Source organism: Electrona antarctica (assembly GCF_951216825.1).
Source record: "Electrona antarctica genome assembly, chromosome: 1".
Taxonomy (NCBI): Eukaryota; Metazoa; Chordata; class Actinopteri; order Myctophiformes; family Myctophidae; genus Electrona; species Electrona antarctica.
The window spans coordinates 60346899-60359273 of record NC_136806.1 but is presented as its reverse complement, the minus strand read 5'-3'; positions in this window follow the sequence as shown (position 1 = coordinate 60359273).

Genomic DNA, 12375 nt, shown 5'->3' with positions numbered 1-12375 from the left:
AATGAAGAATGTTTCTAAATATCCTACTAGGTTTATTTGATACAACAATAATATAATGATTGGACACACAAGTTACAACTAGCATAGCCCTGTAACGTGACAGTTATGACAGTCATGGCGCAACTGCAGCCTGTTTTACGCAATCGCTACATTTACAGTCCAAACGTGTATATAAACATTCCGATTTCAAATATAAAGTCCTCGCCACATGTACCACGGGTGTTAGAAATGTGCTGGTACAGCGATTAGCATTGCTGCATCCCGCGTTGTTTAATAAAAAGCATTTTTATCCGAGTGCCCCGGCCCCCGGCTACTTTTCTCAAACGGGGTTCGTTTGGGAAATTCACAGTTGCACACCGGGAGCGCACTCGCCTATTAGGGGCCGGGTACACGAGGACGTCGCGGGCTGTTCCCCGCCTAAGTTTGCGAACGATATAAAACTTTACTGCGTCTACATTGCGGTTATGTTAATTATGTACGACGTCCACTCGAGACCGGTAAACTGCTTCGTTTTCAATAGAAAGATGCAGTACACATGGCTGGCCTGTAGATGGCCACAAAAAAAGAAAGGGCTTATTCTAAAGTAGGCTATATGAAAGCGTTGGTATTTCACACAGGTGTTGCCAAATAACTAATTATCTTGATCAGATGCGCATATGCGTCATATCAATTTAATGAGCAGAGCAGTGCTGCTTCTCTCTCTGAGTCTGCACACACTGACTGACCAGCTAAAGTGTATGCCTACTAAACCATAATATATGACAAACCTTGGATTAATTCTTGAGAGAGAGAGAGAGAGAGAGAGAGAGAGAGAGAGAGAGAGAGAGAGAGAGAGAGAGAGAGAGAGAGAGAGAGAGAGAGAGAGAGAGAGAGAGAGAGAGAGAGAGAGAGAGAGAGAGAGAGAGAGAGAGAGAGAGAGAGAGAGAGATGAGAGAGAGAGAGAGAGAGAGAGAGAGAGAGAGAGAGAGAGAGAGAGAGAGAGAGAGAGCCAGAGAGCCCCTTCTATTTTTTAACACGCAGCATCTCTCTCTCTCTCTGTGACTGTGACTGCGTCTGACACAGACGCGGTCAATAATATATAGCATAAATAATAGGCCAAATATAACACTTTCCCTCTATCTGTGATCAGCTCCTCACACACAACTCCTCTCTCGTGCATGCCTGCTCAATTTCAGCAACTGTTTGTGTGCGTGCGGGCTGCAGATCGGCTATTTTTGGAGAAGAGATTTATAGACATTATGTGCAAATATAAAATAGCTGTGATACTTATATGTAAGTGGTTATGGTGAAATAAACCATTAACACTGGTTAGTTTGGAGGTATTTTCTACCTGTATTTTCTACTGCCAATGCAAATTGGCATACCAACCTTTTTATTTATAGAATATTCTCTGGTGGGGTTATAAGGACATGGAATATATCAAAAGAAGAAGGAGAATGTCTTCTTTCATAGAAAAAATAAACTGAGTTGATAACTAACTCTGTTGATAACTAACTCTGTTGTTGAATAAAACTTGTTTTCACATTGATTTTTCAATGTTCCAAGTTACAGCCGATTTAGTTTCAGTTAGTTTCAGTTAGCTATATAGGCTAGGTTCTATTATGGCTACATACCCATGCCATATATCAAATTAAAGATAATTTTGTCTACTTTAATTCAAAAAAAGAAAATAAGTTTCTAGCATGTACCATTATATTATATAATCATAAATATAAGCGGTCAAACCAGATTGGTGTCACATTTCCAAAATACAGTGCTGCTTTCAGAGCCTAATATTTTCACAATGGTACATGCTAGAAACTTTTTTATTTTTCTAAATTAAACTTGACATCCTAAGGTTTATTTTGATATATGGCATGGATATGTAGCCCAAGTAGAAGAAAAAGAAAAACTGTTTATTTCAAAGAAATGCATATATGTGACCAGATTTGCCATATCTCCAAAACTGGTAGGTCAAACTGAACAACCAATATGTCAATTTGAAGCTATGATTCCCTGCTTACATGACATGAAAAAAAAAAAAAGTCATGTACATGAAAGTCATGTACATGTACAACATGTACATGTTGTATGAGCTGCCAGCTATAATCATACCCCCCCCCCCCCCCCCCCCCCCCACACACACACACACACACACACACACACACACACACAGGAAGGAGGTGCTTTACTCCAAAGCGCCGCTCACTTCACGCCATGGTGTGATTTTTTTTTTTTTTTCTGGTTGTTGCGTGTGTGGTCGGTTGAACTATGGACTGTAAGCAATACCAGGTATCTGTCATGCCCCAATGGCAATGATCCCATGGCTGGAGAGTCTCCAGTGGAGACGTTCCAGGTATGGGCTGAATATGCATCAGTCAGTCTCGGAAAGTCGTAAAGTCAGACGAGAGTCTACTTTTATTTATTATCATATGTTTTACGGTGAAACCCATGGACAGGGACGCTGAGCTTGGAGCTGTCATGATGATAATGGATTCGTCGCAAAGTATAGCCACTCGGTTGCGCGCTATGAGCTTGTAGGTCTGCTATTTTTTGTCATACGTTTTACGGGGCAGCCACATGTCTAGATCGATCGATTCTTGTCGCAAGGGAGAATGCTGGAGAATACAATGCATACTTTTCCCAGTGGAGTATGCTGCAGGACATTATGATGGACATAATACATTGGACTATTGTTTTGAGATGTAGAGATCAGGTAGGTCGGAACTCGGAACGTGTGTGTGTGTGTGTGGGGGGGGGGGGGGGGATCGCCCCCCTCTCTCTCTCTGTGTGTGTGTATGTGTGTGTGTGTAAAAAAATAGCTGATCTACAAGCTCTCAACGTGTGTGTGTGTGTGTGTGTGTGTGTGTGTGTGTGTGTGTGTGTGTGTGTGTGTGTGTGTGTGTGTGTGTGTGTGTGTGTGTGTGTGTGTGTGTGTGTGTGTGTGTGTGTGTGTGTGTGTGTGTGGATCGCAGCTGAGGGGCCATCCAGATGAGGACGATTTCGGTGTTTCTCGGGCAAGTAATTAGCCGATCTGCCCTTTTTGTCACACGGAGACGGCGTTTTGGGGGACTTTAACGGCTAATTTTGAAACTACCTTCCAGAGTGGGAAAGTTTGGAGACGCGACTTTCACGTCTCCGTGTGTACAGCGAATGCCGCCTAATTTGCTGAAACGGTGATGTCATAGTCCCCTCGCCCCCTCCAAACTAACTAGTGTTAATGGTTTATTTCACCATAACCACTTACATATAAGTATCACAGCTATTTTATATTTGCACATAATGTCTATAAATCTCTTCTCCAAAAATAGCCGATCTGCAGCCCGCACGCACGCAAACAATTGAGCAGGCATGCACGAGAGAGGAGTTGTGTGTGAGGAGCTGATCACAGATAGAGGGAAAGTGTTATATTTGGCCTATTATTTATGCTATATATTATTGACCGCGTCTGTGTCAGTCTCACAGTCACAAAGAGAGAGAGAGAGAGAGATGCTGCGTGTTAAAAAATAGGCAATGATTAGCACTGTGCTGCCAGCAGGTGGAAGGAATCAAGCAATTATCTGACATTCAGAGGTGTTGCGCACCAGCGAATATATATATTTCAATCTCCAAAGTCAAACTCATAAATTCACAATGTACCATGCCGCTCCTCGTTGTGAGCTGTGTATGATGATCTGACCGAGAGAAGGGTCGCGCACGCTCTCTCTCGCTCTCTCTCTCTCTCTCTCTCTCTCTCTCTCTCTCTCTCTCTCTCTCTCTCACACACTCTCTCTCTCCCTCTCTCTCTCACACTTACTTTGTGCTTGCTGCTGTTTTCAGAAGAATTAATCCAAGGTTTGTCATATATTATGGTTTAGTAGGCATACACTTTAGCTGGTCAGTCAGTGTGTGCAGACTCAGAGAGAGAAGCAGCACTGCTCTGCTCATTAAATTGATATGACCTAGATATGTCATATGCGCATCTGATCAAGATAATTAGTTATTTGGCAACACCTGTGTGAAATACCAACGCTTTCCTACTTTTAGAAGCTTTTTCTTTTTTTTGATGGCCATCAAAAAAACACAGGCCAGCCATGTGTACTGCATCTTTATCTTGAAAACGAAGCAGTTTACCGGTCTCGAGTGGACGTCGTACATAATTAACATAACCGCAATGTAGACGCAGTAAAGTGTTATATCGTTCACAAAACTTAGGCGGGGAACAGCCCGCGACGTCCTCGTGAAGGCAGCCCCTGAGTGTTGCGCTGTGGTGTGGAAGTGGGGAGATCGCCCCCCCCCCGTGTGTGTGTGTGTGTGTGTGTTTGCGTGGATCGCAGCTGAGTGTTCCGCTGTGGTGTGGAAGTGGGGAGATCGCCCCCCCCCCCCCCCCCCCCCCCTCTCTCTGTGTGTGTGTGTGTGTTTGCGTGGATCGCAGCTGAGTGTTCCGCTGTGGTGTGGAAATGGGGAGATCGCCCCCCCCCCCCCCCGTGTGTGTGTGTGTGTGTGTGTGTGTGTTTGCGTGGATCGCAGCTGAGTGTTCCGCTGTGGTGTGGAAGTGGGGAGATCGCCCCCCCCCCTCTGTGTGTGTGTGTGTGTGTGTGTGTGTGTGTGTGTGTGTGTGTGTGTGTGCGCGCTTGCACATTGTTCCGTTCTACATTTTTGAAACCTGTGTGTGTGTGCGCGTGCTTGCACATTGTTCCGTTCTACATTGTTGAAACCTGTGTGTGTCGTGTGTGTGCGCGCGCTTGCACATGGTTCCGTTCTACATTGTTGAAACCTGTGTGTGCGTGCCAGCCAGCCAGTCCGGCGTGTGTGTAAAGCATCTACCGGTATGTCCGATGGTGATGGGCACAGCATGTCAGGATGCTGTTATCATTCAGTTTGCTGAAAGATAACTATGAACAATAATAGGAGATCCGCATACCGTTTTAAAAGCTCCCAAAATTATTTATTAATAAGACAAAGAAACAACGTTTCGGCTTAACCGGCCGGTGTCGGGTGTACTGAAGCTATGCGTTAAAGTCCAGGTAGGCTATAGGGCATCATCAGATTCCATCTCGCCATCATGAAAATCATTATATAATGATTATGTAAGGGATAATGTATGGCTGAGTGGTCATTGTTGATAGATAAATCACCGACAGGCTGATTAACCACGGACGCAGAGCGGAGGAGGTTAATCAGCCGGAAGGTGATTAATCTATAAACACTGACCACTCACTCAGCCATACATTATCACACTTATTACATGGCTACTTAATACATACATTAATACAAAACACAACAAAACAAGCTATTTCTTTGCTTGGTAATGAAAGTATTCCATAAGTGTCGCACTGGCCGGTGTCTGCCCAGCTGCAGCACTGTCGGAAAACAAGGATGTCACATGAGTTGTATTGTCACTGAAACAATACAAGAATACAGTAAGAGAAAAAAGAGATCAACATGTTAGAAACCAACTGCAAGATATTGAGGATTCCATACAGACAAACCGCTTCTGAGAAAACTGGAACAGACTTAATAAGCTAAAACAGGACGAACTACCCATCCAAAATGGAGATATATGGGTGAACCATTTTTCTAGCCTCTTTGGCCCAATCGAGAAGAACAAAGAGCAAAAACAAATAAAAGATATACTACAAAACCTAGTCAGCCATAAAAGACTACCAGAATCCACTAGATTCCCAAATCAACTTAAAATAACTACAAGACAAAAGACAAAAACACTTAAAACCAAGAAGGCCTGTGGGGCAGACGGTATTCTAAATGAAATGATACAATTCACCGACCTCAAATTCCAACTGGCCATACTAAAACTCCTAAATATCGTGCTCAGCTCTGGGATCTTCCCCAGCACACAGAACCAAGGGCTGATAACGCCACTCCACAAAAGTGGAGACAAACATGACCCAAATAACTACCGCGGGATCTGTGTAAACAGCAACCTCGGAAAGATCCTCTGCATGATCCTCAACCACAGAATTCTAAACTTCCTCACAGAAAGCAATGTCCTGAGCAAATCACAAATTGGCTTTCTACCAAAATATCGCACAACAGACCACATTTAAACTCTAAACACCCTAATTGACAACCAAATAAACAAAAGCAAATTATTCTCATGCTTTGTCGACTTCAAAAAAGCATTCGATTCAATTTGGCAGGAGGGTCTGATGTACAAACTGTTAAAGTGACATTGGTGGGGAAAACCTATGACATCATAAAATCAATGTACACTAACAACAAATGCGCAGTTAAAATAGGCGAAAAGCACACAGACGTTTTCCCCCAAAGCCGAGGAGTTAGACAGGGATGCAGCCTGAGTCCAACACTCTTCAACATATATATCAACGAATTAGCAAAAACATTAGAACAGTCTACAGCTCCAGGCATCCCCTTGGCAAACACAGAAATCAAATGCTTACTTTTCACAGATGACCTGCTGCTGCTGTCTCCAACCAAGGAAGGACTACAGCAGCAACTTGATCTCCTACACAAATTCTCCCAGACATGGGCCCTGACAGTGAACCTAACTAAGACTAAAATCATGATATTTCAAAAAAGATCCAGCTGCCAAAACCATCAATTTTTCCTAAATACAATCCCACTAGAACAAACAAAAAACTATACCTACCTTGGCCTAAACATCAGCAGCACAGGGAACTACAACCAAGCTGTAAAGGACCTGAGAGACAAGGCAAGAAGGGCATTCTATGCTATCAAAAGAAACATCAAAATAAACATCCCAATAAAAACCTGGCTTAAAATACTGGACTCTGTAATATAACCAATTTCCCTCTATGGTTGTGAGATCTGGGGACCATTAGCAAACCATGACCTTGAAAAATGGGATAAACACCAAACCGAGACCCTACACACAGAATTCTGCAAATCCATTCTCCGTACCCAGCGAAAAACACCAAATAATGCATGCAGGGCAGAATTAGGACGATACCCACTCATAATCAAAATAAAAAAGAGAGCACTTAAGTTCTACAACCACCTAAAAGAAAGTGACCTAGACGCACTCCATAACAAGGCACTCACACACAGCGAAACTCTAGAGAGATGCCCCCTCAGCCAGCTGGCCCTGGAACTCCGGGCACAAACACAAACAGAGCCACGAGATAGAAAACCCATTGGACTAAACCAAATTATAAAACAGCAAAAGGAAAACTACCTGACACATTGGAAAGAAGCAACACAAAAGCAGAGTAAACTAGAATGCTATCTGGCCCTAAACAGAGAATACGCAGTGGCAGAATACCTGAGCACCGTGACCGACCCAAAACAAAGAAAAATCCTAACTAGGTACAGACTCGGTGAGCACAGTCTTGCGATCGAGAAAGGCCGTCATAGGCAGACCTGTATCCCGAGAGAAGACAGACTATGCACCCACTGCACACAAAATGAAGTGGAAACCGAGCTTCCTAACCATCTGTCCATTGTACCAAGACATCAGAGACACATACTTCCCACAGATTACAACCACACACGGAGATTTTGAAAACATGACCAATGACAAAAACAATGTGCAAACACAGCAGCAAGATTTGTGAGTTGCTGTGATAGGAGAAGGATATCAAACGGAACACAACCACCCTAAAGACTAATCATTGTGTATATTCCTGCACTATACCTGCATCCAGTGACCTTGGTACAATATAGAAATTGATCTATTGAAGATTCTGACGTGCAAATGTATTTTTTTTTATTTTTTATTTTATTGCTGTATTGTTGTATTGTGCTTTCTGCTTTGGCAATGTAAACGTATGTTTTCTCATGCCAATAAAGCCCATTGAATTGAATTGAGTTGATCAAATAGAATCCATGTTCGGGTACTGCTTTGTCTATTTCTCGCTCAAATGTTTTCAAAAACATTTTTGAGAGCAATGTTTAGCTGTAAATTACATTGTTTATTCGGATCCCCATTAGCTTCCACAAAGTGGTCGCTAGTCTTCCTGGGGTTCACACAAAACTGTATACTGCTAAAACAGTGAAGTGCATTTAACAGAGACAAAACAAACATATACAGTGTTTACACAAAACATAAAAAGTACAAATAAGAATAAGGTACATTGTGTGTTTACATGGCTGTCATGTTGGAAACGGCAGTAAATCTAGCGGCTGCAGCCAGGTGCTCCGAGGGTTTGATTAGGCAGCGGTCTGTTATAGAGCGCAGCGGTCTGTTATCAAGATATAAGACACCACTGAATTCTGCGATTGACGAATCAGAATCAAGCATTCAACCAAGCCATGTAATTATAAACCCACATGCCCACAGACAGAAATGATAACTAAACATTCTCTTCTGTTTGTGATTTCCACAGAGCACCACAAGAGGAGATCTCACGCCATCAGGAGAGATGGCCTCCAAAAGACATTTAGCACGGTCAGAGGAACAGCGGGAGATGGACCTGGGACATGGACTGTTTGATGCAACACTGCAACCTGTAGTAAAACTGTACCGGATAAGTATGTACCGTTTTTTATTTACAGCTAGTTAAACATGTGCTCCTCTGTAACTGTCCTGTTGTACCTTGGATTCAAAGTGTGTCATCTAGGGGGGCGTGGTTTGTGATATGGTAGCTGAAATGTATTGTATTCCTCTGAGGGAATGAAGAATGCTACTAAATGTCTTTTGTAGGTTTATTTGATACAACAACAGATGACAATAATATTATAATGATTGGACACACAAATGAGCTGAGAGTGTAATACATCAGAAGTGGTGAAAAGAGAGACAGATGGAGTATGTCCTATCTATCACCTCAAAATGGTTCGGGAGTCTGACACAAGTTTTGGAAAAGACTAGACACACAGTTCCAGGAGAATGTAAAATAAATCTCACAGACACAAAGCTCTTTTTGGCTGACCAGTCTCCTTCCTCAGTAAACATAATTTCCCCCGCCAACACCACCCCTTATCTGCCTTAGTCTAGCCTATGTTTACATTCTCGACCAGGACACTCCAACCAGACATGATCATAACACTGCTCTAATAATGAACTGATTCAGCTTGCAGTCATGAGAAACAAGTGATGAAACAGGAATAGAAATAATCATTTAAGCACTCACTCATCGGCGGCCAAGCCATGTCACGTGACTTATGTGTTGGGTGCACTGTCACATGATTATTGGAGACTGGTCTAAAAAATATTAAATAATAAGTTAACAGCTGGAGACTGGTCTCAAACTCACTCTACTACGGTTGGATGATATGCCAAAACGTTCCTATTTGCCACTGTCAGCCCAAAAATTGATAACGATAGAAAATGAATTAATGTGAGAACAGCTCCACACCCCAGCTGGAAATATACTTCACCGTACAGCGAGCCACATGTCAAAAGTAGCAGATGTACAAGCTTGCAATGCGCCGTAAGCTTGTAGATCTGCTATTTTCGGCACACGACCCTGTCCTACGACTAGTATACATTGGGCTGTAACACACGTGCCAGTTTCAGGTTACTTACTGTGACTGTGTGACATTAAATGAACAGAGATGAGATGACACCGACGGTCTTTCTGCTGCCATGCCCTTTTCTCACTGACAAACGTGTTTATACGTCGAAGAATTGTAAAACATAATATATAAATGATCCGGCCCCCTGGAAAGTGACGGTGTGGGGTAGCGCCTGCTGATTGTTATAAAACAATCAGTCGTAAAGAAATTTAGAACACCCTACCAACAGTCATAAAGAAGAGTTGTTCTCCGTGCCAATAGTTATTAAGAAATGTGGAACGCCCTACCAACAGTAATAAATAAATGTGAATACTTACTGTCCTTATAAAGTATATAACTGCTCTAAAAGAGCACTTACAGGTGCCTGCAATTTGGAGCTGGCCCCTGTAAAAAGTCAAAGCATCTATACCATTCATAGATATATAAATAGTAAGGCTGTCAAAGTTAACGCGTTAATCGTGCGTTAACTCAAAGTCCTTTTAATCAGCGTTAATTTAATTAACGCGCGATTAATGCACGGTGAAGTTTGACAGAACGGTTGAGAGACGCATACATGTGAATGCAGGCAGGCAGATTCCAATAGCCCCGCCTCTCTCTCATCCCCCCCCCCCCCCCCCCCACTCTCTCTCTACCATTCCCACTCAGTCCGGACTCCGGACCGCCAGGGAACTGGGCAGTTGTCAGTTGAGCTGTGAGCAGTCGTCACGTCAGCTAGGCTGAATGCCTCCGCTGGGCTCGTTATTAATTAATTTGCTTCACAATGTGTTAGATCAGAAGCTCTTTGAAGTGGGCAAAACTCTGGCAGTTTTGGTTGACAAACATAGTTAGTTAGTTAGTTGTGAAAGCTTGATGCTAATCATGCTACACAGACCATGCTAATGAGTGCTAAAGCTAATGTTGACTTGCAGGAGAGAGAGAGGGGCAGGGGATCTCGTTAGCCCCATATGTGCCCTCTCCCTACGCTCATTCTGTAGCTCCTAGATGAGGTCACACACAGGGCCCCTCCCACCCCGTTCAGAAACGGTGCATGTTTCAACAAGGAACGATTCTTACCCTTTTCTAAACAATGAATCGAAAACGTGAAGCGGTAGAAAGGGTTTACACTAATTCAAACTTAGCAACGTCCAAGAAAATCCAACTTTAAACGGTTACACAAGGGTCTAGCGGTTGTTTAGCATGTTTTTCAAGGAAGTTGAAAAGCTTTAGCGCCTCCCCGGCGTCTCCCCTGGTCGAAAATTTCCAACTGACTTCAGTTCACTCGACATACACGCGCACGCGCACAAATCCCTTGATAAACATGGAAGCGGCTGACTAAACCAACCGCTGTAACGCTCGTGACCGTTTAAACTCGGATTTTCTTGGACGTTGCTAAGTTTGAATTGGTGTAAACCCTTTCTACCGCTTCACGTTTTCGATTCATTGTTTAGAAAAGGGTAAGAATCGTTCCTTGTGGAAACATGCGCCGTTTCTGAACGGGGTGGGAGGGGCCCTGTGTGTGACCTCATCTCGGAGCTACAGAATGAGCGTAGGGAGAGGGCACATATGGGGCTAGGGCTCTCGTGTGTGTGTGTGTGTGTGTGTGTGTGTGTGTAGTTTATGATTTTGTTTCCCTCTTCCATGGCATTTGCAATAAAGCAAGCATTCTCCCATGTTGAGTATTTAAAACTTGAAAAGCAGTGGTTCTGAACCAGTGGTCCGGGGACCACCAGTGGTCCCTGAGGGGATTCCAGGTGGCCCACAGCTAAATGATGGAGGGTTGGTAACCAAATGAACACTTATATATCTTTAACTTTTGAGAGTGTAAAATGAAACCAAGTGGGTCCATTTGGTTAAATTTTACACTCAAGAGTTGAATAATTGTTAAACAAATGCATTACTTAATGTTATTTTATCAATTTATTTTGATCAACATTGGCCTGTTATCTCTCCTAATTGTACCAACATCAATACAGTTCTTTAGTTTGGGTCTGGAAGGCTAAATGTCATCAAATGGTGGTCCGTGGCTCAAATGCAGAATAAATAATGGACCTTGATATGAAAAATCTTGAAAACCACTGATTTAAGGTATATTTAGAACGGATAAAAAATATGCGATTAATTTGCGATTAAATATTTTAATCGACTGACATGCCTAATAAATAGATAAGCTAATTAATTAAAACACTAGACATTATTACAAATCAGTAAGTAGGAGAATCAATCTTATCCAATCGGAAAACACAATGAATTTCTCTCTGCTTATGTTACCTCACTCTGCTCCTCTAGATATCAAGGACCTCCCTGTGTGTCCTCAGCAGGAGAGGAGCCTGAGTCTGGTCCAGGTGAAACTAGAACCTCTACAGATTAAAGATGAACAGCAGGAGGGGAGCCTCAGTCTGGTCCAGGTGAAACTAGAACCTCTACAGATTAAAGAAGAACAGCAGGAGAGGAGCCTCAGTCTGGTCCAGGTGAAACTAGAACCTCTACAGATTAAAGAGGAACAGCAGGAGGGGAGCCTCAGTCTTGTACAGGTGAAACTAGAACCTCCACAGATTAAAGAGGAACAGCAGGAGAGGTGCCTCAGTGTGGTCCAGGTGAAACTAGAACCTCCACAGATTAAAGAAGAACAGGAGACGCAATTTCAAAGACTGGAGGAGGGTGATGTTACATTAGTAGCTGTAAAAGTTGAATATGATGAAAACAGAAAGACACCTCTGGCCAGCACCTCAACTGAACACATGGTTGTGTGTAAAGAGGAAGTTTCTCCTGAACAGGAGAGGAGTTCCTGTCTGCTTCCGGAGGAACCAGAGCCTCCACACATTAAAGATGAACAGGAGGAACTATTTCAAAGACCAGAGGAACCTGTTGGGTCAATGTTGACATTACTAGCAGTGAAAAGTGAAGTTGATGAAAACACCTCTTCACACTGCTCTGAAGTTGAAGTTCAACTGGAATCTGACACTGAACTCACTGAAGACA